The sequence below is a fragment of the Labeo rohita genome, chromosome 10 (assembly GCF_022985175.1).
Source record: "Labeo rohita strain BAU-BD-2019 chromosome 10, IGBB_LRoh.1.0, whole genome shotgun sequence".
In the NCBI taxonomy this organism is placed as follows: domain Eukaryota; kingdom Metazoa; phylum Chordata; class Actinopteri; order Cypriniformes; family Cyprinidae; genus Labeo; species Labeo rohita.
Genome location: NC_066878.1, coordinates 4,515,841 through 4,532,304, shown reverse-complemented (window position 1 = coordinate 4,532,304; position 16,464 = coordinate 4,515,841). Strand labels below are relative to the sequence as shown.

The 16,464-nt window shown below is 34.1% G+C and overlaps 1 protein-coding gene across 3 annotated transcripts in view; it reads right to left on the bottom strand.

Annotated features, from left to right (window-relative positions):
- Positions 1–16,464, bottom strand: part of dclk1a (doublecortin-like kinase 1a) — a 60,916-nt gene that overhangs the window by 39,725 nt on the left and 4,727 nt on the right. The gene's annotated exons all lie outside the window — the stretch shown is intronic.

Genomic DNA, 16,464 nt, shown 5'->3' with positions numbered 1-16,464 from the left:
TGTGCCACTTGCATAATTATACAAAGATGTTAAACGTTCAGTGAATATGAAGAAACAAGGACTACACGTTATATTAAATCTTTTTAGTTTAATTTTCCATTTAGCATGCAAAAATTCTCATTCCGAGATTTAAAGTCCAAAATGTGACCTTCTTCTAATTCCCTGAAATAACAGAGTAAATGATAAAAACTGTATTTTTATATCTTAAACAGGCACAGATGCCACAGAGGTGACTAGACAGTAAGTTCCCGTTTTGTAATGCTACAATTGAGCCATCTAGAGGAAAATCTGTGGCAGTGCATGATAGATTTGTCTTCTGTCTTCTGCTGATATGGTTCATTTGTAAACCTATTAAAATCATTTATTGTTTATTATTCACTATAAACATGTGAGGTTTAGATTCATATCCATATTAATTTCCTTCCACTGATAAGACCATATTAATAGAATTAATAGAATATTTCCTTAATGATAGAAGGCAATGATTTATGAAACCACTAGGTGTCGCTGCGTACATGCACTACGCCAAAACACAAGGAAAACAAGAATAAACTGGAAATACTTATACATGAAAATCTAATGGAAAGCTGTGATGTAAGCACACAAAAGAATGCATTTTGGCAGGCAAACAATCTGAAGTCTGGAGGACTAAAGGTCTCCTGATACAAATGAACTGTCTCATTGTATTATGTTAAACAAATGAAATCCCTCTTCAAGGCAGCGTTTTGCTGCAGTACAGATGCTCCATCTTGTTCTCACCCACGGCTCTGCTAATTCAGCAAGAAAAGAAAAAAAACTGTGATATGCTATTTTTATCACTCTCAGGAAAGTTTCATGGAGGAACAGAACTCTGTACAAAATGTTTGAAACTACTTGAGGATGTGAGCAGAAAGTGAGGCCAGTGGGGTTATATATAGCTGCACAGGTACACTATGCCGTCATCAGAAAAAAGAGGACAACACGTAGGACAAAAAACATTTTCTTTAACCCTAAATGAGGGCGATATGAAATCAGCATTTCAGCATTATATTATTAAAGCTGATCCCAGACCAGACATTTTTGCTTTAACATGCTCGATATGAGCCCTGGGTGTTGTGCTACATAAAGAGCATCTCATGGTCTGAGCAGATGTGTGACAAAAACACACTCTTACGTGCGTAATGACCCAGAAGAAATGCAGAGAACCTCCTAAAAAATTGTGCCCCTCTGTGCTCAGGGAGGATGAGAACAGCATTTGTCCTGGTTCAGGAGGAGAGTGTTGCGTAAACAACAAGTTGAGTTTCTGACAGCTGGTGTGAACCAGAGGAACTGATTGCAAACTCTGCATTCCTCTCTCTCCCCCTGTCTTTGATGTCAGACTTTATAGTGTCCCAGTTTATCCAGACTAACTGGTGACTAAAAGAGAGACATATTTTATATATGTTATATATACATTTTATATATATATATATTGTTTTGCTATGTACAATGATGCAATAAAGCAATATGAATTGGGAAAAAAACTGAATTGAATTGACATATTGAACTATTAGTTATGGAAGCCCGTTTCCACCACTGAATTAAAAAAAAAAAAAAGGTAATCGCAACTTTTTTTCTCACAATTTTTTCTGAGTTTACGTCTTGCAATTCCATTTTTTTTTCCTCAGAATTGTGATACAAACTCGCAATTCTGACGTTTTTTTGTCTGAATTGTGAGATATAAACTCACAATTGCGAGTTATAAAGTCAAAATTCAAGACATAAACTCACAATTCTGAGAAAGTCAGAATTGTGAGATATACTGTAAACACGTATTCTGACTTTTTCTCTCAGAATTGCAAGTTTTATATCTTGCTATTCTGATTTTATAACACACAATTGTGAGTTAAGTCAAAATTATAAGATATAAACTCGCAATTCTGAGAACATCAGTCTTTTTTCCCCCTCAGAATTGGACTTTATAACTTGCAATTGCGAGTTTATACATCACAGTTCTGAGAAAAAAGTCAGAATTGCAAAATACAAACTCACATTTGCGTTTTTATCTCATAATTCTGACTTTATTTCTCACATTGGTGAGTTTATGTTGCAATTCTCGCAATTGCGCATTTTTACCTCACAATTCTGAGAAAAAAAAGTCAGAATTGTTTGATAAACATTGCAATAACCATTTTTTTTTTTAATTCAGTGTCAGGAACGGGCTTTCATGATTATTACTACTACTACTACCTCCAAAAAAAAACTACCTATGTCACCCAACAATATAATTTGTATATATTTGTACATATTTGCAGTTTGTTGTACTCTTATTTACAATACCCCCCTTAAAACTTGGTAATCTCTACATCTGAAATTAACATTAGTATTTGAAGTTACCATTAACATTAATTACTGCATTTACTATCGACAACAATTTGGAAAGGCTTTATTATTTTATAAAATGCCTAAATGGGAATTTCTAAAACGTTCAGTCATTTTACATGCCATGCCATTTGCATTTGGATAAAAAATATTTTCTTTAAAGTAATGCACATTGATTAGTCCACAGCAGTGTTGTTATTGTTAACTAAATCTAAAACTATTAAAAAATGTTTTTGTTAATTAAAATTAAGCTAAAATGAAATAAAATATAAATAGCAAATAAAAATGAAGAGTTAGAAATGCTGTTTTGAAATAAAAAGGTTTAGACTGAAGTACTAATATTGCTAAAAATAAAACTAGACTAAAAATAAAAAGCTATATAGAAATATTATATAAAAAAATGAAAATTAAAAATGACAAAAATACTAAAACTTAAAATGAGAACTGAAAATACGTAAAAAATAAAAAGGTAATTCAAAATACTAATAAATATTATAATAATATAAATCATTTAATATGCCATTCCCTTTGCATTTGGATAAAAAATATTTTATTTAAAATAATGTGCACCGATTCGTCCACAGCAGTGTTGTCATTGTTCACTAAATCTAAAACTATTAAAAAATGGAGCTAAAATTAAATAAAATATAAATAGTAAATAAGAAAATTAAGAGTTAGAAATGTTGTTTTGAAATAAAAAGGTTTAGACTGAAGTACTAATATTACTAAAAATAAAACTAGACTAAAAATAAAAAGCTATATAGAAATATTATAAAAAAAAAACAGAAAAATAAAAATGACAAAAATACTAAAACTTAAAATTAAACTGAAAATACATGCAAATAAAAAGCTAATTAAAAATACTAATAAATAAAATACTAATAAATATTATAATAATATAAATTAAGAGTTTATTTGCAAAAACAGATAACTCAGTTTTTTTTTATTTTTAAAAATCATGTGTTTATGTTATCATGTTTTTATTGTGTTAGTTAGCTGTTTTTCTTGTTATTTTCACTCATTCAAAAATAACCCAACTGCTGTTTGATTGAGATTAACTGGAATGTACAAAAAACATAAGTTTTGAAAATGGTTTAAAACGGAGTTATCTGTTTTTACAAATGAACACTTCAAATATTACTAAATAATAATAATTTAAAAAAAAAACGCTGGTTCAGAATAACAACAGAATTAAGAAATTAAGAAACAGGCAAATTTTAGGTACTGTTGACCATAAAAACTATTTATCAATTGCAGTAAAACAGTAAAAATCATTTTTGATTTTCCAACTTAAATGCGTAAATGTTTGTAAGAGACTGAAATATGTAAATGCTTGTGAGAGCAGCACCAAACAGTCATTGGTTAGACAAACAGAAAGCCCCACCCCAAACTCATACCATTGGTTGGGGTGTCAGGCTGATTAAACAAACAGAGGCAGGGATTTACTTATCAGCGAACCTACAAATAGATTACTGACCATAAGATCTGCATATTAAACCAGGAAAAGCAGAAAGTATTAAACATGAAAGTTTAAACTTTAAACACCGCAGCATTTGAGAGACAGAATGAGTGGTGCTGTCCTTGGTGCTGAGAGTCTAGCACTGCAACACAGACATTTTTCCCATCGCCAATGAGAATGCACCCACAAGATGTTTATACCATGTGTTCACGGACAAGAGACAAACACAAGCCATGTTGGCACTTCTCTCCAATGTGGAAAGTGCCTTAAAAGTACAGCCTTTGAAACAACAAACCAAAACAAAGCCAAAAGCGCCTCATTCCTTTCTCAAAGCACTCATTGAGGATCAAACTGCAAGTCTTGAGTAACCAGGCTAGTAGTTAATCCAGTTAGTATCAGGTGATGGGATCTAGAATAGCTGTCCCGGTCAAGAGGGCAGAGACGAATACGTTTGCTATGACAAAGGTGAAGTCCTGACCTGCATCAATGCCAGCTCACGCTTTCACACTCATCCTCAGCCCACCGACCTGCACACGCATGCGTGTGTAAAACAGCAGGGAGTCTGTTGGGGTAGAAATGCAGGACATCACACCACAAGCTCATCCTACACCCATATGCGCGCATTCATGTGGGTGTATGTGTGTAGATGTGCGTAGAGGGAGTGAGGGAACAAAATAAGGCCTATCAAAATGAGGCGGTATGACAGCATTATCTTTGTGGGAGGCTTGTGTCTCATCAAAACAGGCTGGTCCTTAAACAGAAGAAGCCCATCAGACAACAGATTGAATTATTGCCCACCTCCATCTGAGCGTTCCTCAAGCCTCCACATGAAGCGTTCAAAATAACTGCTGTCTTCAGCTTGTTTTGCATTCGGCTGAGATGAAACACAAGATGAACTTTGACTCCCTGACATTTCATAATGTCAAATTTGAATCTGATGACATAGTGGGGTACATTAAAGTTTGAACAACAGCTTCAGGCTCAGGAATTTCTTTCACCTGAGGAACACAAAAAGAGATGTTATATGAAGGAAGCTGCACTTTTTTCACATAACGAACATTTAGTGACCTTTAATACTCCGAAAAGGACAACATAGCATCATAAAAGCACCATTAAACTTGTCCATATGACCATATTGTGTTTTCACAACGTGTCATCATGCGCCATATTGGAGGGATGGAATGTAAACAATGCCACTGAGCCGAACTAAACTCGCATATTTTGCTAATTACTACTGATGAAAATGGTCAGTTATTGTCATGTTTTGGACTGTACTCATTGGTCAGACCGGGAAAAACATTTGGAGGACTACAGACTGCCAAAAGTTATAACGAATCAAGGAGAAGAGTGCAAAAAAACTGTCTGAGGAACAAAAGGCGTTTGAGGTTGGCCAAACTGAAGCAGGATTTCCAAGGCAAGAATCTTGACAACATTCGTGTTTGTTCTTATCACTTCCAGTCAGGTAGATGCAATATTAAGCTAATATCTTAATTAATACTGCTTATACGTATCTTTACCACCTAGGGCTGGACGATACATTGAATATTAGCAATAATATTGCAATAATTTAGACGACTTAAAATGTGAAAATATTGTGAATATCAAATATTTCAAATTTAAGCATACTTTCCCAAAAGAACGCACTGAATGTCCTATATTTTATCCCCTTACGTATGACTGCACAAGAGACGTGAGGTGGGAGTGCTCTACATGCCTCTACTACGCTAGCTTTCTCTTTTAAACCAGAGACAGACAGTGTTCTTAACTAAAAACTTCTCCAGTTTAATTATTTCCCCCAGTTGCACAGTGTAACTTGAATTGTATGCACTAAAAAGCTGACAGAAAGCACTTTCTGTACTTGTTTTGCACTACTTCAGTTACATATACATGTGTTCATTTAATAAAAAGCAGCAAGCGATCACTAGATTTTTTTTAACTGCTTAAATTTGCACTAAACATTTTGTATTTACTTTGTAACAATAGCTGTTCTATCTAAATTGTTTTTGTTGTTTTTTTAATAGGGGCCAAAGAAAATCATGTTTTTTTAAATTATTTAAAAGCACATGCAAACATATTAAGATATATATCAAATTTTCACAGTTATTTTCACAATATCGAGATGTCACTTTTTTATCGCCCAGCCCTATTACCACCTATTAACTTTAGTCTGTCAAACTATTGCACCCTTTCCTGCTTACTAAGTCCTTCTCTATATGATTTAGCACTTCCAAGCATTTTTTCTGTGGTTTAGACAGCAGAAATGAGCAGAACAATGTATTCAGTAGTACATTAACCATGCAAACCATGCTTTTGTTTACATCCGAGTACTGCCGATATGGCCGTGCATCCAGGTAACTGACCAAATCGTAACATAAGTACAAACCCTCTATATTCCAAGACTTCAGAATTCATGTGACAGATTTCATAACAATAACAACAGCATAATATGGCACTTTAAGATGCACTTTATGATTCAGATTTTTTGTGTGTGTGTGTTTTGTTGTTTTCTTTTGAGAAATTGATACTTTTAGGGATGTGCCTGAATAATGAATCCTTATTCGGAAGGCACGGAAAAGGAATAACGGGTTCTGCGGAACACACGGTTAGCCGCTTACTAGCAGTAGCCTTGTACATTACAATACTTAAAATCTTACTTACCACATAAACAAAGTAAGGAGAGGTAACTGATAGGACGATGGCAACTGATTTGCAGATCCTTCACCACTGACAAACATCTTATGTTGTAAAATGTGAGGCAAGTACTGCCGCTCTGTAGTATAAACAGAGTATATGTAATCGCCAATCTTGAAAGTGAAAGTAAAACGTGAGTGCATTCAAAAGCGATTTCAATGTCCCGTTAATTAATAGTGTCACCCTGTTGCCCGCAATTTATATACAGTATAATTAGGGTTGACCATAGGGTTGTACATAACAAAAACTGTTGAATTCTGTTGTATTTTACATTTGTAATTAATTGGTTAGGCAGCTTTAAAGCATTATGGATGGGAGTCTCAACAGGTACTGTTCCAACAAAAAAGCTTCTTGTGTTTATGAGCTAATTGTGGCAAATATAACCTACTTATGGATGTTAATAATTATTAATATTTTAGTAGACAAGCTAAAGAAATGTCAGAAGAAAAATCATTCCTTTTCAGTCCCTAGTTTTGGTGTGGTAATGGAAAAAGCAACTGTACCCAGTCTACCCAACCCAACAATATAATCGCGAGAGAAAGCACTGAAATATGTTCTTTCCTCCTGTCTCTTATTCATTCCCTTTAGGGGTTCTGTAGTACACGTCATTTCCTTTCCGAACACAGTATTCTGATTCATGCACATCCCGAAGTGACATCAAAGACATTTATAATAGTACAAAATGTTGCAATTATATTTCAAGCAAATACTGTTCTTTTGAGCTTTATATTATTCAAAGAATCTCAAAAAAGGTTAATGTGTAATTTCAGCTACAGGACATCTTTTAAGATACTTCTATGATGCATTTTGAAGAAAGAGCAGCCTAATATCACCTTTATGTTTCATAGAAAAATAAAAATCAAACACCTTTGGAATGAGTTAATAATGACAGAATTTTAATGCACAGTAAGAGCACCAGGAGTCAAGGGAACTGAGCCCTAATAATGTCACTGTCTGCTTTAATGTGGAGCTTCTTCAGATGAATTAGCTGCCATCTTGATCTCCTAAATCAGGCCTGCTAAATGCCGAGCAGACTACAAGAGCAGTTACATAAGATCTCAATTACATAAGATATATTCTATGCCAGAAGTGGGTGGAGATTAGGAATCATTTTATTATTACAGAACTGTGGCGAGCGATAAAAATCACGTCCCTCGAGAAAAGACTGCAGGAAAAGACGTAGCTTCAGTTGATCAGACTTTTCTCTCCATTTCGCTCACTCTCTCTTTGATGAGAGTCTCACCAGACACTGCTCTCATTAGAAAGTTCAGCGTGCATGTTATTATTACAGCACACATTAAAAGATAAGGGGATGAAGATGATGATAATGACGACGATGATGAATTAAATATGAGTGTTTCTGAAAGAGATCAGTTTCAAAGTCATCTAAGAACAGTCAATGCAGCAACACTTACGCAATGTGCAACACTTAAAAAAAATGAAATGAGAAAAGTAAAAAAGATGAAACACAAAACAAAATGCAAAAACAAAAGCAGAAAAAGATAGAAACATACAAACTGAGAACAAAACAAAACAATTATTTGGAGCAGTGTTATGTTTACAAGTAAAGTAGGGGTGCTTTAGTTAACAAGACAGATATAAATGCCCCTAATGTCTTGGCTTTCATTGTGTGTGGTTTTGGCAGCAGACACGCATTAAAATGATTTGCATGGAAAGCTCATTTGCTGTGCACACACACACACACACACACACACACACACTGAGTGCTCAAACACAAGCTGTCGACACAAAAGTTCACATACAAACACACACTCTTTGTACACATACACACACACACCTGGTAGGAGTGACTCAGCAAAAGCAGCAGACTAACTCAAATCTGATCTCCAGATACCTCCTGTCTGACACGCTACAGTGTACTCAGAATAAATGAGGATGGATTAGCTAAAATACAAAGAAAAGGAACAACTGCACATTTTGAGGGGAATTCACTGCTGTTTATTTGCAAATGCTGTCTGTCTTCTTGTGGTGCCTGGTTCATGAAATTAATTATGCAAATCAGGCAACGCAAACATGTTCATGCAATCTGTGTTGAAAGCAATCTGCTTGGCACAATTCTCAATCTTGCAAGTCTGTTCTGAGTGCAAGGTTACCAGAGAATACCACTGACTACCACTGGCTTGACAGCATTTCACACACAATGTTTTTTTTTTTTTTTTTTTTTTTTTTTGCATTTCACTGCCTTGGTTTTCCATTTCCGTGTAAACATGGGCTAAACTGACGTGTTTGACCATTTTGCTCATGTTTTTGCAGCATTTCATGCATGACAGGGCGATCTAATACTCAGCACCCTAAAGGGTCATTCACACACAACATGTTTAAAAACTAAGACACAGGGCAGTGGAATGAAAAAAGCAAGGTTTAGAGATGTGGTTTTTTTTATGTTTTTAAAACAGCGTGTCATGCACAAGACACTGCAAATTATTACACCACACATTAAAAGATATGGGTACCATAATGATGATGAATTAATTATGGGAGATTCTCAAAGAGAACATTTTCAAAATCATCTAAGAATATTTAATGCAACAACTCTTATGCAATATGCAACGCTCAAACAAAAAGAAAAAAGAATGCAAAATTGCTATATGAAAGGCCTCTTTGACTGACCAGATCCTTAAAACACTTCAGTCAAGACATTTGAATTGACTCTTTAAAATGCTAAAAGACTAAGCATGGCAAGTCTGGATGTATACACATTAATGTGTCATTTGATCATCATTTGATGAATTACTAAATGATCAATACAAAATATGCACAAAATATGAACTTTTCTTTTAAATGATTTTCTGTGCACGCCTATTTTTCTGGCACAATATATAATAAGTCTAATTTACATAGAAAGGAGACTGTTTGCTGAAAAGAATGACAATGACATTATTTTTACAGTACAGCGCTATTGCCGCACATTTAGCACCACTAAAGTGGTGCAATTTAGTTTTTGACTAAATGTAAACCAAATGAAAACAAAACATCATCCTTAGTTAAACAAACAAATAAATAAAAAAAACAAAGTGATCTAGATTAAAACTAAACCAAAAGTCATCTAAAACAAAAGAAACAAAAACGAAACAAAACAAACAAATCAGTTGTCAAGAGTAAAACAAAACACTCATCTAGAGTAAAACAAAAGTAACAAAAAACAAAACAAAACAGTCGTCTAGAGCAAAACTGCAACAAAGCAAAACAGTAATTTAGAGTAAAACAAAAGACTCATCTAAAGTAAAACTCAACAATATAAAATCAAAACAAAACTATCATCTAGAGTAAAACTAAAACAAAGCAAAAAAGTAATCTAGAGTATAAAAACAAAACCGTCATCTAGAGTAAAACTAAAGAAACACAAAAACAAATCAAAACTGTTATCTACAGTAAAACTAAAACAAAGCAAAGTCATCTAGAGTAAAACAACAAAATAGAAAACAAAACAGTAAAACAAAACAAAAAAACAAAACAGTCATCTAGAGTAAAACTAAAACAAACAAAACAGTCATCTAAAAAACAAAAAGCAAAAGAAACAAAAACCAAAATGAGTAATTAAGTGTAAAACTACAAAGCAAAACAGTTATCTAGAGAAAAACAAGTAATCTATAGTAAAACAAGTCATCTAACGTAAAACAAAATAGTAAAGCAAAAAAAGTCATCTAGTGTAAAACAAAAGAAACAAAAACTAAAACAAAACAGTCATCTAGATTAAAGTACAACAGAGTAAAACAGTCATCTAGAGAAAAACAAAATAGTCGTCTAGAGTAAAACAAAACAGTCTAGAGTCACCTGAACAAGAACAAAACAGTCAATTAGAATAAAAAAAGAAACAAAACAAAAAGCAAAACTGTCATCTAGAGTGAACAAAGCAAAACAAAACAAATAGAGTAAAACAAAATAAAAAACAAAACAGTCACCTAAAGTAAAACAAAACTGTCATCTAGAGTAAAACTACAACAAGGAAAAACAGTCATCTAGAGTAAAACAAAAAATAAAAAAAAAAAAAACAAGAAAAACAAAACAGTCATCCGGAGTAAAACAAAACTGTCATCTAAAGCAAAACTAAAACAAAGCAAAACAGTCAACTAGAGTAAAACAAAACAAACTTAAAAAACAAGACAGGAAAACAAAACAAATTCTAAAAAAAAAAAAAAAGAGTACAACAAAACAGTCATCCACATTTCTATGTAATAATGGACTAGATGGATGTGTTTGACCATTTAGAGTAAAACAAAACAGTCATCTACAGTAAAACTAAAACAAAACAAATTAATAAACTAGAGGAAAACTAAAACAAAATTAGTAATCTAGAGTAAAACAAAATGAAAACAAACTATCATGTATAGAAATGTTATATTTACATAACAAGTAAGAGTCCTTACATTAACAAGACATATATAAATGCCCCTAATTTAATACAGCACAGTGCTATTGCAGCACTTCAAGTAGAAAAGTGGTGCAATTTGCCTCCTTATTTTTCACTAAATGCAATACATGAGAACATTACTGAAACCCAGATTAAACTTCAATCTTAGATTGAGTTGTTAATCCAGATTTGGATTTTAACATGGATTTAACTCACCAGGAAACAAAGAAATTCTGCTGACTACAATATCTGGGGAGCGCAAGACCATATGCCAAAGGCTGAATATCTGGCCATTTCATTGGACAGGAGGTGAACAAGAGGTGAGGAGAGCTCAAGAGGGGGTAAATGGCCCTCCAGACAATAGAAGGCTGTTAGAGACTGAAAGACATGGCTAATTAAACAGGGTGTGCATATGCAATGGGGTGGAAAATCAGTTATGTCCATACGACAAACTCCAGGAAGAGCAAACACATGAGTGATTGCCGATTACACGCCTGCTATGTCTCTGTCTCGGCCCGAAGCATATGCCAGAGATCATTAAGAATCAGTTGCAGTATGCAGGACACGTCTGTCTGGTTATTTATGTGTGTGTGTGTGTGTGTGTGTGTGTGTTAACTATTAGAATGTGTGTGTTTGTGTAGCTTTATGTTTGTGTGCAAGTGTGTGTCTGTGTGTGTAAATATAAGCTTAACGGATAAGAACGAGAGCTATGTCCGAGGCCTAAACCACTTATCATACGTCCACCTCTCTCTCAGACTAAACTCCCCACACACTCCGACACACACTACTGCCCACGGTGACGTCACAAAGGCTCAGACCGTTACTAAGCAACTGGATCACATCGTCATAGAAACTGTTGAAGTGGGGGGGGTGATCAGTTTCTTTGGAAGGAGAGATCATGAGGGAGCAACATACATGGATAAAATTAGCTCATGTCCAAAGTCCTGTCCTTTGTAAGGAAAGACAACCACAACTCTGATAGTTCTTAGTACGCTGCATATGTGTCCGAAAGTCAGAGGCAGACAGAAAGCTCCAAGCCAGGGACATTTGGAGGGTCTGTGCATGGTTGCAGATGACGTTAAATGGTTTTTAAGAGAGTTTTGACATGTTTAATTATGAATTTTAGCTGCATGCCCTCTTTGCTCCCATCTGTCAGCAGTGTCCTCCTGCAGCATTGCACCACAAGCAAAAATATGAGCCTGCACTCAGTGCTACCGGAAATTTCTGGAGATCACACGGGGACTGGATCCAGGTCAGTGGCCATCTGAGGGGAACTGAATCAGACGTGGCACAGAAAACTTTTCTGACTCTGAAATATCTATATGCGAAGCACCTGAATCAATAAACTACTTGTGGTTTTCCATGCAAAACTTGCCACCGTGATACTAGGGTGCTGTCGATAGTTGGTAGGGTGTTGATTGGTGGGTCTGAGGGATCATTATAGTTGCTTAAAAGTCAAGGGAATTTGATAAGGGAATTCAAATCTGGTTTGCAAAATTACCAACTTACTATAAAAATGGCATTTAAAGGGATAAGTCACTAAAAAAAGAAAATTCTGTCATTAATTACTCATCCTCATGTCGTTCCAAATCCGTAAGACCTTTGTTCATCTTTGCAACACAAATTAAGAAATTTGATGAAATCTGAGAGCTTTCTGACCCTGCATAGATAGCAACACAAGTACCACGTTCAAGGTCCAAAAAGGTAGTAAGCACATCATTAAAGATGTGTTCACACTTGTCATGGTTGGTTTGGTTAAAACGAACTCTGGTGCAATTGCTCTGTTAGTGTGGTTCATTTGAGTGAGTGTGAAGGCTGCCATCCAAACACGGGTGCGCAGCAAACAAGTGGACCGAGACGGCTAAAAAGATGGGTCTCTGTCTGCTTCCAAGTGAACTCTGGTGCGGTTTGAATGAAATACGAATGCAACATTGACCAAATACTCCAAATACCAAAACACGATGCATTAAACTTTTTGAATTTGAAGTTCAGGGTAAATTTAACTTTTTAAAATTTTGTCTTCTGGGAAACGTGTAACTATCTTCTGTGGCCTCTGAAGGGCAGTACCAAATGAAAATATATGATATTTAGGCAAAATAAGAAAAATGTACAAAATCGCCATTCTGTTTAAAATTAAAAAAAAAAAAAAAAAAAAAAACTCTCAGCATAAACACAGCTGTAGTTCAGTTTTTTCTACCATGAAACCAATCCATACTTCACATCCTACAGTAACACTCCAGAAAAATTCTACATTCTCATATGTAGGTAGATGGAATAAGGCCTTGATCTACTGTCTCTGACCTCATTATACAGGTTATCAGAAAGGTGCCATGAGACTCACGCAAAGACCCAAAAACCCAGATCTCTCTAGTGATCATGAGCTTTTCGATTCATTCACATTTCATTTCCACATAGATCTCACATGCATGCTAGCAACTGACATCTATTTTTAAATCACGACAGGTGCTACAGACATCAGTGCTAGAGGCAGATGTTGGTTCCGTTACAATGATTCAATCGCTGAAGACATCGTTTATATGGTTTTCGATTCTTTCCAAGAACCATATGGTTAGAAGAGATATACACAGTTATTTGCACCAAAAACAACTGTTTTAAGTTGTAAGTTGCATCAGATATAAAATCAGCCTTATATGAACAGAAGGAACACACCATCACACCATGCCATATGCCACCCAAGTAACTGACAGGATCTGTAGCTTGAAGAAACATACATTTACACTTGGGAAAATCATGTTCATACTCCTATGTGAGTAATCAGATTGCAATCAATCTCCACAGTGCTTTGCATTTATAATTAGCTTTTTCACTAATAGACAGACTGGGTGAATTTCTTTCTTTTTTTCCCAACAATATGAAACATGCCACAAACAGTCTCTGTTTGGAGCACATTTTACATTAGACTCAACTAAGGCAGGAGAGAAATCATAATTTTATTCACTGACTAAAAGTAGAAATGCATATTTTCCTTCTTAAGGCCGAGACGGGTTCATTTACATACATTAATGCAGCAGAAAAATACTACAACTTTTAGTCTATTGAAAAATATACTGCCTCAGCTCTCTTACTGAACTTACTCTCAGCAGATAAAATTGAATTTAAATAGATTTTCTTAAGATATCTTTTGCAAACTTTGCAAAAACAACAAGAGCCTACTGAAAAATGGCTGCAATGACGTAATACCAAAAAGACAATCATGTTATGTAAAAGAGAAGGAATTACCTCATGACTCAACAACATCGAACTTAACTAACAATTGCTTTAGAAATATTCTATTAATCACCTGCACAGTTAGATTTACTTTTGTAATACATCAAACAAGCATGGCAAATGTAATATTGGCACAAGCTGCTTCCACACCTGGATCCTGCATTCAAACTGGACAATAAACAGGAAGATGTACTTTTATTGCTTTGTTAATTGTGCACCTGAACTTCTCCACCTCCCATGTTCATCTTTTTTTCTCTAACCCACATAGATTCTTTTATTATCTCCTTTCATTTTCTCTCTCTGTCTCTCCTTGGTTTCTGTTGATTTTTGTTCATAATTGTATCAGGACAATATCGTGTGCTGTAACTGTGCTGGCCAGGCTTGTTCATTAGACAGCTCCCTCAGGCCCAATCGATCCCTGTTCTAAAATTAGCGCTACCCATAATGCTCTTACTTTATCTGGATGGTGACCAGAGCTTTGATGCCGTGCTGTGTAACCTCTGCTATCAGACCCACACAGTGGGAGAAAGGCTTTTATGAATCACGTTTCATTCAAAATACATATTTGTTGCTCAGTACAGCTGCTCTAAAAAGGCAGCAAGTCTTATACACGACTGCACATGATATGAAGTGCCCCGGTTTTCCACATTCAAGGTGATTTAGAGGGCTTTTCAAATAGAAAAGACCAAGTCTGAAGATCTGAGACATTGGCAGAGCCGCCAGCACAGAGATCAATGGAGGGAAGTAACAGATCTGTGCGCAGATTAATTAGAGTTTAATGGATTTCAGCCAAATGCCGTTTTCAAAAGTTTTTGAACAGTAAGAATTTATAATGTTTTATGAAGCATTTATTAGATCCAAAATACAGCAAAAAAACTACCATTTTTAAATATTTTTCCAATTTAAAATGTAAAATTTTCAGCATCATTACTCCAGCCTTCAGTGTCACATGATCCTTTAACTATTATTAATTATTATTACTATCAATATATTTAAAACAGTTGAGTACATTTTTTTGGGATTCTCTGATGAATAAAAAGAGCCAAAGATCAGCACTGACCTGAAATAAAAGCTTTTGTAACATTATACGCTATACCATTCAAAAGCTTGGAGTCAGTTTTTAATTATAGAAATTAATACTTTTATTTAGCAACATACTTTAAATTGACCAAAAAGCGATGAAAAAGACATTTATAATATTACAAAATATTTCTATTTCACATAATTGCTGTTTTTCTGAACTTTCTATTAATCAAAGAAACGTCTACTAGCTGTTCTAGCTGTTTTCAAAATAATAATTATAATAATAAATGTTTTTTGAGCAGCATATCAGAATATTAGAATAATTTCTGAAGGATCATGTGTCTGAAGTAATGATGCTAAAAAGTCTGCTTTGAAATCACTGGAATAAATAAAATATTTAAAATATTTAGAAAACAGTAAAAAAATTCAAATTTTTTGCTGTGATTTGGATCAAATAAATGCAGGCTTGGTGAGCAGAAGAGACGTCTTTAAAAAAACAAAAAATCTTACTGTTCAAAAAAATATATATATATATATATTTTTTTTTTTTTTTGAACAGTAAGATTTTTTATGTTTTTTTATATATAAAAAATATTATATATGTTTATATATATATATATATATATGTGTGTGTGTGTACTTGTTTTTGCTACATTGTGGGGACCAAATGTCCCCACAAGGATAGTAAAACCTGAAATTTTTGACAATGTTGTTTATCTGAAAGTGTAACGATGCAAACATGTTTTCTGTGAGGGCTAGGTTTAGGGTTAGGGTTGGGTTAGGGGATAGACAGTATCGTCTGGTCAGTATAAAAACTATAGAAGTCTATGGAAAGTCCCCACAATTCACAAAAACAAACATGAGTGTGTGTGTGTGTGTGTGGGTGTGTTACTTGAAATAGAATAAACTTTACCTAAAATAAAATAAAATCTAAAAAAAAAACATTTTTTTTACATAGGCAGCTTTTCTAATTTATTTTTTATCTTTATGTACTAAAACTGAAAAAAAAAACAAATAATGACAAATTACTAAAACTAAAATTAAAATGGAAACAGAAAAATAAAAACTAATTCAAAATATTCATAAAAAGTATTATACTATCTCACTGAGATACTAAAATAGCCCTGATTCAGAAAAAAACCTGGAAATAAACAAAACATTTTAGAAGTTAAAAAAAAAGTAAACAAAACAAATTATGTAAACTAAATTTATAATCCTGATAATACAATATGCTATAAAATTAGTGCATTAAATTAGAAAAAATTTCACTTTCGCAAGTGAACTTTTGAACTGCACTTTACATTGTACAATGTGTATGATCAAATATTTATTCACATATGTCAAAGTACGT